Source organism: Ambystoma mexicanum, chromosome 2p (assembly GCF_040938575.1).
Source record: "Ambystoma mexicanum isolate Mex_15411 chromosome 2p, UKY_AmexF1_1, whole genome shotgun sequence".
In the NCBI taxonomy this organism is placed as follows: domain Eukaryota; kingdom Metazoa; phylum Chordata; class Amphibia; order Caudata; family Ambystomatidae; genus Ambystoma; species Ambystoma mexicanum.
The window spans coordinates 1,269,090,274-1,269,112,746 of NC_090923.1; positions in this window are offsets into that span (position 1 = coordinate 1,269,090,274).

Below are 22,473 nucleotides of genomic sequence, written 5' to 3' on the forward strand. Positions count from 1 at the left end.
ACAGATAAGAGATTCAGTAAAACTCTACAGCTCACTAACACAAAACCAGCAACACGCATGCCTCAGAAACACACATATATATATATATATATAGGTGGACCAAGCCAATCAAACAAACCTAACCATACCAAGGTGTAAAGCTCCTAAAACAGCTTGGAGATGCTGGCCAGTCAACTCCAAGACCATCTACACAAACATATGGTTGACTCTAGCACTCTTCTCAATGGCAGTACAATCCAGTCCCATAATGAAACCCTGACCAGATAAAAATAGCCAGGATCAACACATGACACATAAAGATAAACAAATCACCCTGCGATTCTTCACCTTGAACAGCATCTTTAACTTTAACATAGTATTTACTAGAGGGCGTCCCCTACTCGCAACCCGCTTCATCTGACTTCTACTAGCTGTCCCTTAGGATAAGAATCATTCTCCAAAGAGTGCACTACCGCCATAACAAAGACACTAGACTACCGCTATAGCAAAGACACTAGACTTTCCAGTACCATTCACATTAGTGCAACTCTCACTAACCACTCATTAAAATTCCTGACAAGGCGCTACCCTCAGGATTCACCTTACTCGCACAAAAAAAAACTACAGAGGCGCTACCTCACCTTAGTTGCATCACACACGCAATCTCCATGACCCTATAACAGTGCTACTAAAAGCACTAAAAGAGTGCACTACTAAGTGGCGCTACCACCTAACCAAACTCATCAAAACAGTGTAACTACCTACTGTTAATACCAACGGAGGCGCTACCTCCCTAATATCTAAAACTTATATTTAAAAAAAATGAATGTTGCACCCACTCATTCTTTTATACATCCATACGTATTAACTAGATAATATACTAGTGACATGCCTTCACTTCCATACTTTCCAAGTACATGGATATACATGACATTTCTACATCATCAATTAACATGTTTTTCTTTTAGCAATTATAAACACTATAGTTTTATAGTTAGTATACGCAAAGTTGTTTAAAAAAAACAAACATGTAAAATGGATTTCTCTATTAGTCATACTGGAGAGTCAGAAATAGAGAATTCAAAAATCCTCACAGCTTAAAATAATTCACTCTTAAATAAGCTCCACGTTGCATTAGCACCTTGCATTGCATTAAGATATGCAAACAAAACAAACTAAAATGCTAAAGAAACCACTATGTCCACAAACCTGCAAATGCTTGAAACTTGTTAACTCCCTAAAACATTACATCTTCACTCGCCAACGAAAATGTCCATTTACCTGCAATTGCTTGAAACATGTTAATTCCCTAACACATTACATCTCTACTCGCCAATTTTACCAATCGCCCAACCGTGACACTAAAGCATTTTACCTCCCCTTACACTTGCCACAATTTTTTTTTTTTTTAAATTGCAGAACATAGAGGATCACAAACAACAGCATTGCATTATTTAAACAAAACAAAATGTCCTGCGTTGCCTTCTTCACTTCTCGGCCATTAGAGATAGCAAAACCTAACGCAATGTTAATTACCTAGCGCAATGTTAATTACTCATTTTAAAACATGACAATGTCACTTGCATATTTCATCAGCTCACGATTACTCGTAGAGACATAGCATATCCCAATGGCCGTTACATAAAGCTTTCCTTGGGAACAAGACGGAATTCACCTCAGCAGCCTCGAACATGAATGAACCCATGCGCACTGCATAAATCCTCATCAAAGTGAATTCCTGGGACTTACTCGGTCACCCTTGGCCGCTACCAGACACCCATAATGAGCGGAGCGGCTTGCATTCTCCCCTTGTCACGGCGGTTATCGCTGCATTAATCCAACGTGGAGAGCTGCTTCAACACTTAAACAGAAACTCTGAGTCTTTTAATAAACTCTGACTTCCGCATTACGCAGCGTGAAACATCACGTTGCGTGAGCTAAGCAAGGTCCTTTACTTAACCCTACACACAAAATCCTGGCGCATCTTCAAAACGGCCTCTTTAGAATGCTGGTAACGTAGCGTTCTGATGCTTCGCTGATACCCCCATCTGGAACGTTACGTCATCACAATTGAATGTAACACAGATGATGAAGGTACCTCTGCACTGTCCCATGAAATAACGGTCGTTCACTAGTGCCGCCTAGGACAATGTCAAACGCTCACTTCAGCCGCAAATGTAAAACCGTTGCTCTTAGACATTACATCACGCTTCCTTCAGTGCTCACTCCAGCCGCTCATTAAGTGCTCCTATTGCGCTTTTAAACACTTTCTTCAGAAGCACATGAAAAATGCTCCTCTTATGTATTAAAGCACACCAACGTTGACAAGTCCCTACATGGCTTTTCAATCCTTTTTCTCTGAATATATTGGTGCTGCTAAACTGTTTTCGACCCTCTCCACCTTCTGCAAGCGTTTACGATGCACACACGGCCACGACAGTCACTTTAAGCACATTTCTGAGGCTGCAGCTGCATATATACACGAACGTGCAGCTTTTCATAGTCCCAGTCAAACGTGGCTCCAGCATCGACTCCCTTAACATAGGCCAGTTTCTCCCCTGACACAGCATACCCAAATTATTGAGGGCAGTAGATACGACTGATAATACCAGGGGCACCCTTCATTAAAGGACTGATTCCAAGTTCACTTCCAAATCACATCACTCCCGAAAGTAAAGGTTGATGGTCACGTCTGACAATACTGGGCTACCCCTCTCTCATGGGCCACTTCCTGCTTCTTTTCCAAGGCGCAGCACTCCCAGGGCTATGGCCTAAGCTGCTGCATTCACTCTTAATGGACCATGTGACCCCTCCTTCCCTTGTCCACCCTGGGTGATGGGTTTGCTTACTTGGGGGCGGTGTTGTCTCTTTCTTCTCCTGGTCCTGATGTTCACTGCACCCCCCGCAGCAGTCCTCTTCAGTCTTCTCCTGCCTTTTTGCACCGTGGGTAATTTTCAGTTGGAAATCCTCGTCGCCAATGTTATAAAGTAATGTCCACACCGTTTTGTGTTACTTCTTCCTAAGTTTACTTCAGTTCATAAATTACAGTTACAGGATTAAGACATAAGCAATGAAGAGAGAGAAGACACCGGCACCCATCACCCAGGGAGGGAGGGCTCAACTGACACAACATAGAACTCTCACCACAGCATTCTCCCACTCATACACCAACATTCCACAGGCACTCAGGTGACATCATAAATCACATGACAAACCACATCAGACTAACCAAGCACATCACAACACATAGGATACACATTCTTACATCAGATTGGAAGTGGCATATAGAACAGTTGATACAATATGGGATACATGATGCTAATTGGCCATCATCTTGCAGTCACTTTTGGCACACATGTGTCAGCTGGGCTCATCTTTGTGGTGTGAAGGTCAGGGAGAGGGAGCAACATATCTATCTAACTAAACTAAACAACAGGAACTGATAAGGCAGAAATAATGGCACACATAATATCTCGCATGAATAGAGGTACTTGGGTCAGATGAGCTAATATATTGGCATTCCAACATCTACACTTTGGATTCTCTTTAATACCACAATCCCTGCACCCAGGTACCCACCCCAAAGATTTGATCTACCATTTGTCCTTCTTGGGCCCTAGTGATATAGATGGACGGTTTTTGCTTTTGGGAGAATATACTGCTACACGGGATAAGGGCTTCGGTGGGGGTTCTGGAGTGGTCAGGGCATGAGAGGGTCACATGGGTATCAGCATGAAAGGAACTAGGGGGTCAGATCTGGTGGGATCTGGCCTGTCTGGATGGGGGTTGAGAGGGCACAGACAGTTTAGTGGAGATGAATGTGCACTTGGGCTTATGATTTGTCAATGTCTCACGCTCTAGGCAGAGAACATTCTTTCAAAAATTATACTATTGCAACAAGGCATGGCTGGGCTTCTGTGAGAACAGGGCTTGCGCAGAACTGACAGGGGGAGGCAATGGTGTGGGCAAGCTGTGCGAGGCGCTGGTGATGGGGGAGATGCATTTCTACAGAGAGAAAGAGATGTTCGGCCTAGCAAATGATGGTATTAGGCCTAGTTCAAAATCGTGTCTTACTACAAGGCTAGGGTTATAGACTATGGGCCTCATTACAACCTGCCAGTCCGGGACCGTGCAAAATCCGTGACGGCGGTAAAAACGTTTCCGTGTCCGCAAGGGTGCGGAAAAACCGTCCGATTACACGCTGTCGGTCGCGCGCACCACACGGACTCGGAAACGTTGTTACCGCCGTCACGGAAAACCCCACGGAAATGGAAATAACGAAGCCACAAGTGGCGCAAAACCCGTTTCCGCCTCCGCCGCCACAGACACGGAACCGGAAATACCATGATCGCCAAAACAGGAAACAGAGAGGCGCCCATCATATAAAAGCACAATCCATTGCCATCCAGAGCCAGCACAAGCACAATCCTAACTCTGAGAAGCCAAAAGGGACCACCAGCATGTCTGCCAGGATTCCTGCTCAGAGGCAGCGCAAACAGGGCTTCAGCGAGGCGGAGCTAACCGTCTTGGTGGAGCACATTGTGGACAATGCTGAGATGCTGTTCAGCGCCGACCAACGGCGTGCCACACAGCAGCGGAGGAAGGAGGTGTGGGCCGAAGCTGCACGCAAGTGCACCGCCGTGGGCGTGGCAGTGAGGAGCGTGAAGGACTGCCACAAGCGTTGGGACGACCTGAGGCTGAGGGTACGCAACCTCATTTCCACGCACCGCCAACGCAGCAGTGGGACAGGCGGAGGACCCCCTTCCCCACTGAGGCTGCAAGCATGGGAGGAGCGTTGCAGCAGCGTCCTCCACCTAGAGGGAATCCATGGGATTGGGCAGGCTGAGGCAGGAGTGAGCCCACCTGCAGATGCCGGTAAGTGCCCAAACATGAATGCCACATGTAAATATGCAGTTGTGAGTACTGGGCCAAAGGACCCATTAACAACCCCCCCCCCCAGGCAGTGCATGTGTGGGCCAAAGGACCCATTAACAACCCCCCCCCAGGCAGTGCATGTGTGGGCCAAAGGACCCATTAACAACCCCCCCCCCCAGGCAGTGCATGTGTGGGCCAAAGGACCCATTAACAACCCCCCCCCCAGGCAGTGCATGTGTGGGCCAAAGGACCCATCATGATCCGTATGGCAACCAATATCACTGAATGCAGACACCAGCAATCAGATGCATGTGACTAACACTATTCAATGTACAATCTTAATGACGCATGTGATGCACCCATCTGCCACCACAACAACACTAATTGCATGCCCTTTGTGTCCCCACAGCCGTTTCAAGTGACAGTGATACTGCACAACAGGCCAGCCAATCTGCATCGGCAAGTACACTAGCCACCGCCACCACACAGGAGGATGCTGCCGGCAGTTCTGCACCTCTGGCCACATTACCAGCCACTACAGATGTGCGACACACCACCACCACCAACATCCCCACCGTCTCCACACTGGCTGAGTCTAGACAGGTGCCACGGGAACCTATCATGGCCACCCAACACAACACCGAAGGCAGCAGCACTGCAGAGGGGGCGGCCTGCAGTGATAACAGTGCCCCGCAAGAGCACTCGGAAACGGGGCCACAGGGGGAGATGCCCACATTGGAAGACCTGGGCTCCTTCCATGAGCTGGGGTTCAGCCCCACTTCATTGGGGAGTCCCATGAGGTCGCCCACCCCATCCATGGCCGAACTGAATGCCCGCATGCAGCGGATGGAGGACCAGCTGGCTACCCTCACCCAGCTGGTGGAGAGGCAGCTAGAGGAATCCAGGCTGCAGAGGGAGAGCTACAGCGCCTCAGTGCGTCGCCTGTCGAGGTCCATTGGACGCTTTGCGAGCACCATAGTAACCCTTGCACGCCATGTGCGGGAGGGCAACGACCACACCTCCAGGCTTGTAGAGGCCATGTTGGTTGGCCAACAGGCAAATCTGGCACGGATGCCCTCAATCCCTGATTCTGGCCAATCAAACACAACCACCCCATCCAGCTCCACTACTGCCAGTCCGAGTAGGCGCTCGAGTAGGCTAACGGGTCCCTCGGGCAAGGTTGCACAGAAGCGCACACGGAAGTGATGGCATGTGTGTGGGGCAGTGCAGGACACATGTGGACTACAAGGGTGTGAGAGGGGTGGGCACGTTTGGGTGGTGGGGTAGGTAGTTTTGGGGGTTTGGACAATGGGCTCTGGGTGGGGGTGGGCACGTTTGGGTGGTGGGGTAGGTAGTTTTGGGGGTTTGGACAATGGGCTCTGGGTGGGGGTGGGCACGTTTGGGTGGTGGGGTAGGTAGTTTTGGGGGTTTGGACAATGGGCTCTGGGTGGGGGTGGGCACGTTTGGGTGGTGGGTGGCCCCGGGTGTACAGCTTCCCTAACCAATGCACCTTCTTCCCTGTTGTTATTACATCAATACATCACCATTTCAAATCAAGACATACATGTGTGGACATTGATCATTTATTTTGCAGTGCAACTATTAATTCATTGTCGTCACCATGTTTGTGCATTTCTGTGAATGTGCTGTTACTCCAAAGTAAATGCGAATCAGGGCATCCCGTGCTCTCTGGCCATCATGTGGACCCCCAGGGGGAGGCGGTGCCATCCCATCCCCATCTCCATCCCCATCCCCATCTCCATCCCCATCCCCATCCCCATCCCCATCTCCATCCCCATCCCCATCTTCCTCATCTGCGTCTGGTGGCATTGGGATGTTCCTGCGCAGGCATATATTGTGCAGCATGGCACATACGAGCGTTATTTTGCCCGTCTTCACTGGGCTGTACAGCAGTGATCCGCCAGATCTGCTCAGACAGCGGAAACGGGCCTTCAGCAGTCCAAATGTCCTCTCAATCATTCCACGTGTGCGGATATGTGCCCTATTGTATGCCTCTTCATGCCTGTTCCTTGGTCTCCGTACAGGTGTCATCATCCATGGCGTGAGTGCATATCCCGCATCACCTACATGGGATGTAGATGGGGGAACATGTCAGTGTTTGTGGCATCATGTCCTCATCTGCTGCTGTGCATTCTTGTATCATCATTCATTCATGCATATGTACCATGCAGTGTCTGGAGGTATGTTTTGGCCATCACGAGGTATGTCGCTGACTGCATATGGGCCTACACATTAACTTGCATGTTTACTGTGCCCTGCGGGTGACATTTGATTGTGTGCATGTCATGGTGCAGTGCTCTCCACACATGGCAGAGTGACTCCACTGTACGGAAGTAGTAAATACACGTCGTCTCATTTACACGCCTCTCGTGCTTTTTGGGGCAGTGTTTCAATTGAGGGTGGGTGTCTGCAGTGGCACAGGGTTCATGGGACAGTGACGGGATTGGCTGTGGCAGCGTGTGCACGGGCACATTGTGGTGCCCTGTCATGTCTTCCTTCATGATGTTTGGCATCCGCTGTGTATTTGGTAGATGGAAGGGGGGTGATGCATGTGCGGTCACAGCGGCACACTCACAATGCTCATTGGCCTGGACACACACACACCACTCCGACAGGGTTGTAGCATCGTCAGCTGTACTCACCCAATAGCCATGTGCTTTGTCCGGTATAGCGTTCCATGTACCGTGGCAACGTGGAATTCCGCAGTACCATTGAGTCATGTGATGAGCCTGGGAAACGTGCACAGCAGTGTGTAATCAGTTGCATGGCATCACAAACCATCTGGACATTCAAAGAGTGATACTGTTTCCTATTGCGGAACACCGCCTCAATTGCATGTGGTACTGTCAGCTCGACGTGGGTGCAGTCAACTGCGCCTATGCAATTTGGCATGCCTGCTATGGCATGGAAGGCCAACTTGGTGGCAATGACCTCGGGGAGGGTGCGGGGTAGGGCTATGTGTTCCGACACATGGCGCAACAGGGCATCCAGTACCTGTACCAGGATTTTTGAGAAACACGGTTGTGATATGCCGTGCAGCTCACCAACCGTGTGTTGATAGGTGCCAGTGCCAAGGAAATGCAGAACTGAGACAACCTTCAAGAGGGGGGGGATGGCGGTGGGGATGTCAATTAGGCTACTGATGTTGTCCTCAATCATGGCGGTGATGTGCAGGATTGTTGCACGGTCCAGCCGGTATAGGGTGTGGATCTGTCCTGGGGTGAGGTTCCAGGGTGAGGCCCTGATGCGTGGTATTGGTGGCTGGCGGCGGGGTCGGGCTGGCTGGGCAATGGGGTTTGCCATAGCTGCAGGGTTGGCTGGTGGCCGCCTGCACCTCCTCCGCCTACGCCTCCTCGTCTGCGCCATTACTGCCACCATGTGCAGTACTGCTTGTTGGTTGAGTAGGCCCAGTCCCAGTGCTACTAGACCTGCTGCCTGCATGGTTCTGTGTTGTGTTGGGCTGGGTGTGGCCCTTTTGTAGGCTCCCAGTGGCCTGCTAGGTCCAGCTGGGCTGATTTGGTGCACCTGTGCCCTGATTCAGTTCAGCAGGCAGTGTATAACGCCATGTTCGCGGTGGCGGCGGTTCCGCCACCGTGATCACGGTATTTCCGCCATTTTTTTCCCGGTATTTCCGTGTCCGCGCTAGTTGTGATGCTCACAGTGTTTCGTGTTGCCGGTAACGGAGGGGTTTCCGTGCAGACGGATTTAAGGGGAACCCTATTTCCGCGGTGGCATTTTAGGGTGGTGCTATTACCGGGGCCACGGGTCATGATTGCGCGGACATGGAAACGGTGCCGGTATGGTTTTACCGGCAGTGTTAATTCCGGACCGGAGTACTTGTAATGAGGCCCTATGTGTTGTTCGCTATAGGTTTGCGTATGACATAAGCATGTGGGGGGTAGCTGCGCCTCTCCCCTTTGCTACTACGTACGTTATTCACCAGGAGTGATGCAAAGGGGGAGGGGGCAAGGATCATTTCCTTCCGAACATTGCCCCCTTTCATTACTTCTAAAGTAATGAATACCGTCCCCCAGGATGTTGGCGTTCTGCAGCCCTTCTGACTGCATAACCCCATGCAGGGCTACCCTTGAGGCATCAATGCTCAACACACACTTCTCAAGCTTTCTCCTCACCTTGCATATTCTTCAGGAGTGCAGGTCATATATAGACATTTCAAAAAAGGTAGCAGGCGCTCCTCTACAGAAAGAACATGGCATGATAACCTGTTCTGAGATGAGAGTCTGATGCACACACTTTTTCTCTCAAAGTTGTTAAAAGCCACTAAACAGGTTATCATGCTGTGTTCTTGCAAAAGAGGGGCGCCTGCTACCTTTTTTTCCTATATATATACACCTCCCATCACCCTCCAGCTCTACCTACACCTCTTTGAAATTTTACAGATCATCGAGTTGCTTGATTGTGGTGTGGTAATAGTTATCTACCTCATCTCCGGTATTGTATATTGCTACCATGCGTTATTTAGGCTGATTAGTTTCCCCGGTTTGCACTTGTGCTTCCTGTATCTCAAGAGGCCCTCTGTTATTATAATTTCTATTACCAATCATTACAATCATCATCACACTGCTGGCAACAGCTTTTGCACAGAAGATCAGCAAGAGGAACACGATGATCGGGACCGGGATCTTCATCAAAGTCCCAGGCCACAAAGGCACCCAGCTGAATACCATGCTGAACCAGTCACTTTCTTATACTCCCCCTTCTTTTCTCATTTTCACCCCAAATTCATGCACTGCTGTGATCACGTGTGTCAATGTCCCATTTTCAGCATCTGAAGAAGGTATGAATGTGCACCATGTACTTCCGATCTTTTTGCAAACACTGCCCTCCATTGCTGTGAAGAGGTCCAAGATATAGCGGCTCCGCATCGTCACGAGCTGCAGTGCCCTTAGTTCCACCTTCATGATGTCAAACCCTTCTTCAGTGTCATTTGCTAGCTGGATCAGCTCTCAACGTATTATTTGGAGCCACTTGGCATTTCCACGTGTTTGGATGCTGGGAATTAATGATGCAAAGAATGTCTTTTCTGAGTTGAATAGTTTGTACTCAGCAAGGATTTGCGTGAGGAGGTCAAAGGAATCTTGGCATATGTAGTTTGAGGCACACTTTCTGCGAGACAGGCTGCCGTCTTGATCTTCTTCAGACAGCATGCGGTAGATGGGGGGGTGATGCTTCTGTTGGCTGAGGTGCAGATTGTAGTCCTTTCGGCAGCGCTCCCACCTTTCCATGCTCCCCTGGTATCACAAGCATTGCAGAATGCAGTGTTGCCAAAGCACAATAGCCACTCCATGAAGGTGGGAGGTGCAAGTATGCCTTGTTGCTGCACACCTAGCATAAATCCATTGGAGCGACCTGACAAGGGTTCTGTTACAGCGTGTGTCGGTACCCATTGGCACGTTTCCTTCTCCATGAAAGCACAGTCCATAATTCTCTTCATGTTGAATTTTAATTGGTTTTTCGAGCGCAGTGACCCATGTCAGTTTAGTGATATGTTCAGTCCAAATGTGTGCGCGTGTTTGTTCCATCTATTCTAGCCTTTCGTCGGACAGACCACGCATTGATTTAGCTTTACAAATGATTGTTGATTCTCGCCATTTGTTTCTACAAATGCTGTTCTTTCCATGGCCAGGAACGGTTCCTTGAAACACTTTGCATTTTGCAATCCTTTTTTGCAAATATTCTCGTCTGGAGGAAGAAGTTTCATTCTTACTGTGTGTGCCTGGAAGGTGCTCTTTATCCCGCATGAGGTGGATGAGGCATTGAGATTCTACCAGAGGGGCCTCCTAGGTACCAGATCCTTGGGCATCTCAGATGCATCGGTATCAATGAACACACATAACAACTACAATTAGTAGCTTGTTTCCCTGAGGCCTTCATGTATGAGTACCATTTGTTAGATTGACCAGGATGACGGACTGCTTCTACTTTATCTAGCACCAAACCACTGTAAGCATCATGCTTAAACCGTTGTGTTTGCCTCTTCCTTCTACTATATTATAAGAAGGATTGTCTTTTCCCTACCAACCTGCTACACAGTCTGTCAGTGGTTCACAGTGATTTCTGAACATTTGTTGGCTGCTGACGATACATTGGTGGAAAAATACCAGTATTCACATTTTCCCCCCTTTCGTTACCTTAGTACCAATACTGTAGTTGCCCCAACCTCTTACGCTCTTCTTCCGCAGCCACTGCTTCATCCCATGGAGGTGTCCCTTTTATTGGCAGCCATGCCCTACATACCGCCCTGAGGCTTTCCCCCCTCCTAGCCTATTTGTCTCGGTAGCAGGTCATATAAATATACCCTCTCTCACCTTCCAGGTCTACCCATACTCCCTTGTACCATTGTAGTTCTTTGTGTTCCTTTATGGTTGTGTGATGTAAATTATCTACTAAATGCCCTGTACTGTATATGGTTGTCATTCTGTATTTGGGCTCTGAATTATCTCCTGTTTGCACTACTGCCTCGTGTTTTATTTGCGCCGCTCATTTGCACGACCCATTGTTACCATCATCAGTGCACCTTTAGGTACCGCATTTGCGCAGCCTCTGAGTCCTAATTGGCACAACCAAAAAGAAAGGAGCAAAATGACAATGAGTGGTTTGAGGAGTTTCACTGTCATTCCGAGCCATGATGGTACCCAGGAGAAGAGGTTGTCGAACCAGGTGTTGGGCTGTGCTCCTCCTTCATCTTTCATACATTCTCCGAGGTCGTGCACCACTGCTATGACATGTGAAAGGGAGCCGTTGTCTGCCTCTGCAGAAGGCACGAAAATGCAACAGTGTTGTTGGCCAGCTGGATGAGCTCCCACCTCGTTTTCTGAAGCCATTTTGCATTCGCCCTCGCCTGGATGCTGGGAACGAGGGACGTGAAGAATGTCTCGATGGAGCTGAACAACCCGAATCGATCGGGGATCTGCACCAGCAGTTCTGATGATCTAGCTGAAATATAGTTTGATGATCGTTTCTTCCTCCGCATTGTGCTCTGCAAACTTTCTTCAGCTATGGCATACACAGGAACCTCTTCAGGCGGCGTTGGGGAATGTTCGCTTGGCGCCACCACTTGTGTGCTTTCTCCTTGGATGTGGCTTTCTGGTATCACCATCAATGCGGAATGCAGCGTTGCCAGAGAGCAAGTGCCCCTCCATGATTGCCGGAGGTGCAGGTGTGCCAGGTTGCCGCAAACCCAGTATGTACCCATCATTGCAGCCGTTCCTTTCAATCATTTCAGGTATTATGAGAGTTTTGCTGCAGTTTTTGTTTTCCCCCATGTTCCTTTTACCATCCCCAGGGAATAAGAGTTCATAAGAAATGTATTTTTGCAGTTTTAAGAGTTTTTCAATAGCAGTGACCCAAGTGAGTTTTGTTATATGTTCAGTCCATATAAGAGAGCATGTACTCTGTACCCATAAAAGTTTTTCTTCCGACAGCCCTCGCAGTGCTTCTGCCTTGCACAATATTTCTTCATTCTGCCACTTATTGTCCGAGTGCAGGGTCCCCTTTATCACCAAAAATGGCTCCTTTACAAAATTACTCCTTGCGGCCGGGAGTAACATGTCTGCTCATTTTGTAACAGCTCAAATGAAACCGTGTGTGCTTGAAAAGTATTTTTGATTCTGCACAGCGCGAGATGTAAGAGACACTGTGCCTCTGCAAATGGAATTTCTTGTGGCAGCAATACCTTTAATACAAACCATATTTAAAACTGGAATCTATCGTTAATAATTCTGGTTACACATATAATATAGGATACACCCATGTGCTCACTATTTTAATGCGGTTCTTTCAGTATTCCGCATGCAATGGAAATAGTTCATGACCAACATTATCTGGTTGTGTGAAGAAAAACACTTTGATTTAAAGGTGTGACAAAATAGAACATACTTAAAGAACATTCTTAATTATTTGACCATGTTCAAAGGATCTGGAACAGGTACTCTTTATGGCTTGGGTCTGTTAAATGGGAGGCTGATTTGTGGAGATTATTAATGACTTCTGTTGTCAGTCCCTGTGCTGGGCCGTGCCAGGGCAATGAGATAAGACAGAAGACAGAAGATATAGTGTAAAGTTTGTTGCATTCTCGCAGCTAGTCTCCCATGAAGACCAGACCACTACAGAGATGGCACAGGAGAGGAGGTGGGGGGAGCAGCGTGTTCACACTGCACGCCTGGTGGGGAGAGCTGCATGCCTGCATTATAATTTCACAGAATAACAAAATGGAGTTGGTAGCCCAAAGAATGGAGTCTTGTTCAACTCTAGTTTATGCTGTCTTCAAGGGGGTCACAGTTCCTAGGGGTATTCCCGCACAGGTGCTCCGGGGCCGGGGCCCTGAACCCAAAGCAGCCGTAACTGAGCCTACCGAGGAAGTGTAAGAATGGAGGGGGGGTTCCAATCCCCCCTCCTCCCACACAATGGTTAGCTGAAAAAGTGCCACGGCTAGGCAGTATACCCAATTTTTCTTCAGTGAATTGCATAGTTTGGACAATCTACTCTTCAGGAGGTTGTTGATTTTTTCCACAAACCCATTTGCTTGTGGATGATAAAATGAGCACATCTTATTTTTTTATTCCTAGAAGGGATGTTACTTCTTTGAACAGATCATTGACAAAATGTGTACCATTGTCTGATCTTGTGACGTCACATATACCCTATTGGGGAAAAACTTCTCTGACCAAAAATGTTGCTGTGCACTTTCCATCAGGGTGGGTGCATGGCCATGCTTCCACCCATTGGGAAAATGGACAGACCACCACAATTAGATATCTCGCTCCATTGCACCGCCCTCCCATGTCTGCGTAATCATCAATGTGCAGCTCTTGGAAGGGACCCACGGGGCGGGGCAATGTGCCTTGTAGCATTCGTAAAGTTATTCCAGAATTGTACACTTGAAATGTGGTGCATTCGACCACCATTTTATTGAGATGCTCCTGAAGGTTTGGGATGAACTAATCTCCTTGAAGATCTGCGGCAATGTGTTGTTTTGTGCTATGGGCGGGAAAGTGCAATTGTTCAAAGGCAATTTGCAACAATTCTACAGGCATGACGACATTTACCGTTGTGTCCTGTCTCAACAATAAGTCTGTAGGGGACCGTGTGCATCCCCTCTTGGTCGATAGATCCTGCTCAGTTTGTGGGGCTCTCCTTTGTAACTCAATTATTAAGGCAATAGGTATTGCATTATAACCGTCAGATTTTTGCTTTTCTGTTTTCTTTATAAGTATGTATTCTGCACTCATGGGAATGGGGAGGTATGCTGCCTCCTTTGCTCCTGTGTCTGTGGCCGCGTTTCCCAAAGAGATCTCATCCAGATTATGGGTGCGTGCTAGGCTGTTAGGAACGTTTTTCTGGAGTTTTCTGGTTTGAGGACTTAGTAAAACCATTCAAATGAGGATGTACAAGACTCCACTCTTAGTATAAGGCTGCACCACCTGAGTTCATGGTAGCATAGACAGAGCAGCCAGGCTTATTTTAGGAGGGAGAGAGGGCTGTAGAATTAGTACAAAAGAAATTGTAATAAGGCCCGGATACATCTAGGGGTAAGGAAGTACTAACACATTATATGAAATCATAATTATAAAAACACAACACTATACTTGAAGGTAAACAGACCAAAGTATAAACCTTATTTGTAAAACCTAACAGTAGTTCTAGGGAAGTCAAAACCTTGTCATACACATTCAGTATATGTCACACTTATTTGTGAGGAGTAAAAACCAATGGTTACTTTCACAATTACATTCAGTAATGCAAGGGCAGTAGAACCTCTAGTTGTACAGTGACTCTCAATACAAATCACACTTGTGAAACACTTGTTCCAGGTACAGTAAAAACCTAAAACTACTTTTGTGATAATACATAGTTATGCTAGGTGAGTAAAACCTAAGAATGTGATATTCAATTACAAGTGCGTTTGAGAACAGTGAAATACAGATTGAGGTAAGCAGTAATCTGTAATTTAATTTTGGATGGCACACAGCTAACTCAAGGTAAGTAAAACCCATACACTTTTTTAATCTGACAAGGAGTCCAAGTTAGATATTTCCCAACTATACAAGTGACTGATGTAGGACTTATAAGGGACAGTTAAACCCACAAACTCTAGGTTAGATAGCACAGGGAAAGTTAACCCTAATGTTACACTTTACTGAATGACTCAAAGTTATTCTAGGTAGGCAACAACCTAATGCATACCTATTCTGGACAGGATAACAGCAAGTCAGGGGAAGCAAGACCCAGTTGGGGGACACTCATACACTTATCCTAGCAGGACTAATCTGGTGATACACACATTACTTTTGGGAAGAGGCACAATCTAACCGCAGGTGAGTAATATACTTTCTCATCTACTTTCTATTAGAATGGCAAAACAGTTTCTAAGGAAAGAAAGATGTTAACCATACTTTTAAGAATAGTGCGTCACACATCCAAGGTAAGTAAGAACTTTTGTAACTGTTCACTGTTAGAGTTGCAGTCACCAACAAACTATTTTACAAGTAAGTAACATTTAAACACTTATTTTCTTGTCTAGGCGTGTTAGACATAATTATACGCAGTTCCCTCTGGGACCATCACATACAATTAGGGCTACAGGTGTAAGCATAACCAACTTTTGGTATAAGTCTGCACTACACAGTTTAGTGGTAGCAGGGCTGAGAAGTCAGGCTTATCTCAGGAGGGAATGTGAGCAGTACAAGATACTACACAGAGGACTTACAATCACAGTGGTTCAAGTAGACACTTACATTCAAGGTTTCTTGGTAAAACACTTACTAATTTATTTACACTATCATTTATAAAACATTTCCTAGTTTTAGGCAACTTAATAATATACACAGATATACTTCAGTAACAAACCAATAGGTTTCTGAACAAGTGAGGCTCCCCTGAAGTGGGAGCAAAATGGCACTTCAGTAAGTTTCAAAAGGAGTAAAAAGGCATAAAGTAGCAGAATAGATCACATATACTTGGTAGACAGTGCAACTAGTTTCGGTTCAACAGAATAGTTCAATTCAAGTCAATAGGCCAGGCCAAAGTCAATGGGCTAGTGTTCTAGATAGGAAAGAGCAGTTCTGGTATCAAATGGTAAAGTCTTTGCAAAAGTTCTTAGAAGTACTTTTGGCAAAAAGGAATCATATGTCGGGTCACAAGCTGATTAGGCCTGCAAGTTGGGAAAGTTTCACAAATTTTCACCTCGAGAGAGAGGTTTTCTCGTTTGAATGGGCACAGTACGATATTATTATGAAACAAATGCTGCTGAAATAGTGGTTTGCTGGCAGTTACTGCAGATTTCACTGTTCCTGAGTCTCAGTAGTGGGGACAAGAGGGAGGACTTCGGGGGAATCCTACACTGCATGGAATCATCAAAGAAAGCAGACAAGATGGAGTCACTTCAGTTTCCAGTAGCTGTAGATTCAAGAAGACAAGCTGGTGTCCCTCTCCCTGGTTAATCCTAACCAGCTTTGAGAATGGTATCTAGGTTTCTTACGGGTTGATTGGTCCCACCAACTCAAGGAAAGAAGCCGTCCTTGAAGACGCTTCTCTGTCGAATAGAGCTTTGCAAAATTCAGACCTGCAGCAGGGCTTCACCAGGCAAACCAATGATCCAAGAGTTTCAGCAGCCGTCCTCTTCAAGTTCGTCTTTGGTTCTTTTGTTCCAGTGGTTGACTATGCTTTCCAGTCCAGGAGAAAACAGTTTTCTCCCATTCATTCCAGCATAGCTGTCACTCACCCAGCAGGGTGGCTGTCCTTGCCGGACAGTCAGCCAGCCAATCATGCCAGAGTGCATTTGGGTCTCCTAGGAGACTAAGCAGAGGGGGTTTCGGGCACCTCCCTCACTTCCTGCCCACCCCAGACACTCATACACCAGAGGCGGTCTTCAGTCCTGAAGCCCACCAAAGGCAAATGAACAAAGGGACCAAACCTGGTTTGGCGCGCAGAGACAAACTCTAGAAGGACCTTTCCAAAAGGGATTTTTAGCTACTGTTGTTAGCAGTCAGGAAAAATCATGGTAGTTTGTTGTAAAACTACTGCCACCAGCCTTTTCAATAGGAAAGGGTAGCATTTGACTGCTACATGAGTATTTAGACAAAGGGGATACTATGTAACCCCTCCAGCACTCAATTGTAAGGTGGTGTGCGCTGGGCCTAGGAATTTAGGAAGACTAGTAAAGTCAATTTCACATTACATTCTCTGGGAAACAGTAGTTCATCCCAGATAAGTTATTTAGACCTTTGGGAAGTCTAAAATACATCCCTGTGTCACGGCACTGACGGTGCTGTGTAACTGTCATGCCGCCAGGCAGGTGGAGCCTGTGGAGCCGCTGGCGGCGCAGATACTAGCACATCATACGCTCCGCTTACCCGTCACATACTCCTTTAGCACCGTTCTAGTGTTGCACGCTGACGCGACTCGGAAGCTTAAAGCCTTCCGCTTCCGGATCGCGGACGCGTTGCAGCACTTCCGGTTTCCTTGTTTCCGAGAGTGCTCTACGCTCTGTGCTTTTCGCAGCTTTCACGCTCGTGTATTTTTTCCGTCGGTCCCCGATCCCTATCGGGTTCCTTACTCCTCCCCTTCTAGCCTGTTCCTTTTTGCGTTGAGCTCTTATCCCCCTGGTATTTCCGTTCCTCTTATTCCCCTTTTTCTCTCCCTCCAGTCTTCTAGCCCACCCCCGTCCCATCTTACCTTCACTCTGCGTTCCTTACCTTTTCTCCATTCTGTCTTCCAGTACTAGTCCCCTCCTTTGTTTTCTCTCATCTTCCTGCTGGATTCCCTGTGTACCAGATCCCGGCCTGTTAATTCGGATTGTCTACTCTACCGCTTGGACACCTTCTACAGTTGCTTTCAGTGTACCAGACCCTGGCCTGCTGTGGGACTGCCGACTACTGTTTCCTCAAGTGATCATCCTTCTCCTTTGGACTGCATTCCTCCGGAGCTCCTCCAGAATTTCTCCGCCGACCATCTCTTCTGCCTGGCCCTGTCTCAAGACTACATCTTGCCTTAGGGCTTTTTCCCCTTATTGGCGTTCCCAGAGGGGGGCCCCAAGCACCCTTGTTTGGGTAGCACGGTGGCTTCCTTCCGTGGCCGTCCTTATCTACACAAAAAAAGGAGCGACCTAGAAGAAGAGGAGAGAAGGGTACGGAAAGGAAAGAAGAAGGTGAGGAGCTAGGGGAGGGTGGAGAATCAGAAACAACATTCTCTGACGAGGATATCTCAGGTCCCAGTGACAGTAACACACTGTTACGCTCACCTGATATCCACAGGGACGCCACCCAGCTGGGTTACTCGCTGGTATGCTTCTCAGCTTTGCCCTGATGTGGTCTGCGGGGAAGGTTCTGCCTGAAAATGCATGAGGACTGTGTTCAAGACTGACTGACTGGGGTAAGTATCCTCCCTCCACCCCCGTATGCTTTCAGTCCATCTGGCGCCCTTTCCTCACCTTGTGGTAGAATTAGGCGTGCTCTCGGTCCTGCCTTCTTTGCAGGCGCGTGTTGTCTTTCATGGGCGAGTGCGGTCCAGTTACTTCACTGATGCCGGCCCGTTTGATATTGTTCAGGTAGGTCTTATTGCTGTTCTTTAGTTTTGTTGCTATCCTGCATGCCTTTCTTTGTTTAAGATGTCTCTTTTTTCTCCCTTAGGTATGCGGAGCTTCAGCCCGGCGAACTGGCTTGGTTGAGCCCCGCTGGTAAATGATGGCGCATTAAGAGCGCTATGATGCGGTAAGTAAGCGCTATGCGCAGCGCTGTGACATCTTGCCTTTGCTAACCTGTGTTTTCCTTCCTTGTAGGTCGCGGTGTTCTTCAAGCGCGAGTGGAATGTCCGGAGTGGTGTCAGCCGAGAGGCGACCAGCCAGGTAAGCCTTTTGAGCAGTTCGTAATTTGTAAATGTTTCTACAGCTTTCTTTAATGTTGCCTCTATCTTCCTCTTTCAGGTCGTTCTGTCCAGGAGGCGTGCAGATTCGAGGAAGCTTTTCTCAGTAGCTGCAAGTGTTTAAAGATGAAGACTGCAGGTAAGATGCTGCTGCTAATGATGTTCCTTTTGTCTCCTTGCTGGTTCTGCTTCCCCGAGGTTCGAGGGAATAGCTGGACATGGTGAGCGTTACGTTTCAAGCTGCAAAGTAACACGAAGCATGTTCTGCAGTCAGGGTGTGGTTTATATAGCCCAGGTAAAGTAGTACCAGGGAAAGTATTTCCAGGCCTGCCACACCCAAAACACTAGACCGCATAGCTTGGTTCATAGGACCCAAGCTATGTGGATGCTTCCATGTTGGCTGACAATACAATAAAGTAGTTCCCAGGCACATTGTTGTTCATGGTGTATGAGCCTGGCGCCATAGGCGCCAGGTCTGCCCCATGAGGGCTTTTGAAGAGGATGCCAGGCTCTAGAGGCCCAAGTCCTGACTCCACCTGGCCAATGGTTTGCCAGAGGGGGTTTTGGGTGAGGGACGTGACAGCACTCCCCCCTAAGGCCCCTCCCATGGTGTTCCTTCTGTCTGGCCCAGGTTTGGTTGGGAAGTTCCGATGGAATTTCCTGATTAGACATGGTGCGTGGATATTCTCACTGGGCTCCCAGGATCTATCTTGTGGCCTAAATCCTTTCCATTCGATGAGATAATATAGCTTGGTCCTAGAGTATTTAGAGTCCAAGATATCTTTGACTTCAAATTCTGGTTCTCCATCAACAAGTATGGGCTTAGGTGGTGTCCCAATCCGTGTGCCGGGTTGCGTTGGTTTCAGGAGGGACACATGGAATACCGGGTGGATGTGTAGATTAGGTGGTAAATCCAGTTTCACGGCTGCTGGGTTGATAATTGCCTTAATGGTATAGGGTCCTATGAATCTGGGATGAAAGGTCCCGGTTCCCTTGATGGGTACGAATTTAGTGGCTAACCAAACTTTGTCTCCTACTTGATAATCAGGGGCCTCCTTCTGGTGTTGGTCGGCAAATCTCTTTTGTTTTTCTTTGGCATGAATAAGGTGTTCCTTTGCCCTTTTGAAAGCCTGAGTAATGGTTGTGTGTAGAGTGTTTACTGCTGGCATTTCCAAGCTGGCTGGAAGGTCTAGTTCAGAGGTACGCGGATGTCTGCCATGAAGGGCATAGAAGGGTGTTTGTCCCGTGCTTGAATGCAAAGAATTGCTATATGCATATTCGGCTATCCATAGTAGGTCTTTCCAATTCCTTTGTTCATGGTGCAGCATGCACCGTAAATATTGCTCAAGTGTCTGATTGGTTCTCTCGGTTTGGCCGTCCGTTTGGGGATGGTGACTGGTAGATAGCCGAACGTCGATCTGCGCCATTGCACAGATGTTTGAAACAAACTGGCTGCCTCGATCAGAGACCAGAACCGAAGGGAAGCCATGTAGCTTAACCACGCCCTCCAGGAACACTTTTGCTAAAGTGGCTGCATCTTGGAGGCCTTTGAGAGGAATAAAATGGGCCATCTTCAAGAATAAGTCCACAACTACAAGGATGGTGTTGAACCCTTGGCTTGGAGGTAGATCAGTGATGAAGTCAAGGGAAAGAGTGTGTCATGGAACTGGAGCAATGTCCAATGGTTGTAGGAGACCAGATGGTTTTTGTTTCTGTGATTTATTTTGTGCGCAGACACCGCAGGACTGAATATACTGAATGATGTCCTTACGCCAGGTAGGCCATCAAAAGTTCTCTTTCACCTTAGCTAGGGTTTTGGCGATCCCAGGATGCCCTTCGATCAGTGAATTGTGATAGTTTGAAATAATATGCTGTTGTAATTCCTTCTTGGGTACATATAGTCGATCCCTAAAAAAGGGTAGGTGGTCCTTGATGGTATATTGTTCTCTTTGAGTTTGCCATGCGAGGTAGGCACCAGGATTCATTGTCCATTGGATTTATTTTCGTAGTTCTGCTTGTGTTAAGGCTGTCGTGATTCCCAAGAGGTTGTCTTCCGGTATAATAGGTACTGGGTCTGGAGTTGTATATACTATTTCATCTATACCATGCGAGATAAGGCATCCGCATTTCCATTTCTGACTCCTGGTCGAAATGTAATTACATAATCATATTCGGCAAAGAAAAGGGCCCACCGTAATTGGCGCGAGGACTGGGCCTTGGCTGTTTTGAGATATTGCAGGTTTTGGTGGTCTGTGGTGACTGTAATGATGTGTCTGGCCCCCAGAATGTAGTGCCTCCAGGCTTTAAAGGCAGATTTGATAGCCAGGAGTTCCTTGTCCGTGATGGCATAATTAATCTCTGGAGGTGAGAACTTTTTCGACCAGAAGGCCACAGGATGTAGCTGGCCAGTTTCCGGGTCTATCTGTTAAAGGACAGCCCCCATTGCGAGACTGGACGCATCAGTTTCAAGGACATAAGGGAGGTCTGGACGAGAATGTTGCAGGATTGGAGCGGAGGTAAACCTTCGTTTAAGTTCCTGAAAGGCTTCTTCTGCTTCTTCGGTCTAAGCAAACTTTTTATTGTTTTTTCGTAATAGTACTGTGATTGGGTGCACAACCTGAGAGAAGTCTTGGATGAACCGGCGGTAGAAGTTTGCAAAGCCGAGCATGCTTTGTACCCCTTTCAGAGACGTCGGTGAAGGCCATTTCAGAATGGCTTCTACCTTGTGCACGTCCATTCTGATGCCTCCTGGAGTAAGGATAAAACCAAGAAATTCTCCTTCGGTGACGTGAAAAAAACATTTTTCAAGCTTTGCAAACAAGCAATGTTCACGGATCTTGGTGAGGACTGAACGAACGTGCCTGACATGATCTTGTTCCGAGGCTGAGCATACTAAGATGTTGTCTATGTACACTAAGGCGCACACATCAATTAACTCCCTTAAGATGTCATTCATGAAATATTGGAATGCTGCAGGAGCGTTGCATAACCTGAAGGCATGACTTGATATTCAAACAAGCTGTACTTAGTACGGAAGGCGGTTTTCCATTCATCTCCTTTTCTGACTCGGACCAGATGTTACGCTCCTCGAAGGTCCAATTTGGTATAAATCTGGGCATCTTTAACTTGGTCTAGCATCTCAGAGATAAGTATATATACTGAAGGGTAAATCCCCTACTCTGTGGGGGACTGGGGAAAACAATCAGCAAAAGGGATAAGTGGCAAGGGGTAGTGGTTCTTCACGGTGATCTGGTTTAATGCACGGTAGACAATACAGGTTCTCAAGTCTCCTTCCTTTTTCGGTACGAAGAACAAAGGTCTGGCTGCGGGGGACTTCGAAGGACGGATACATCCGTTTGCAAGGTACTGGTCTAAATAGGATTTCAAATGAAGGTTTTCTGGTTCTGTGAGAGCGTAGATCCTGCCGCAAGGGATTTGTGCACCAGGACCCAGGTCGATCTGACAGTCATAGGGCCTGTGCGGAGGCAATGTATTGGGTTGGTCCTTTTGGAAAACATCCTGGAAATCATGGTATTCACTTGGCAACGTATTAGTTGCTCCCAGGGTTGATACTGTCGCTCCGGGAGTCATGGGGATAAAGACGTCAGATTTCTCCTCTTGGTAATAGCAGGCAGGGGAACAGTCACTGGGGAAGGTTAATTTTCGTGCCTGCCAGTCTATCAAAGGGTTGTGAGCAACCAACCATGGCATCCCTAG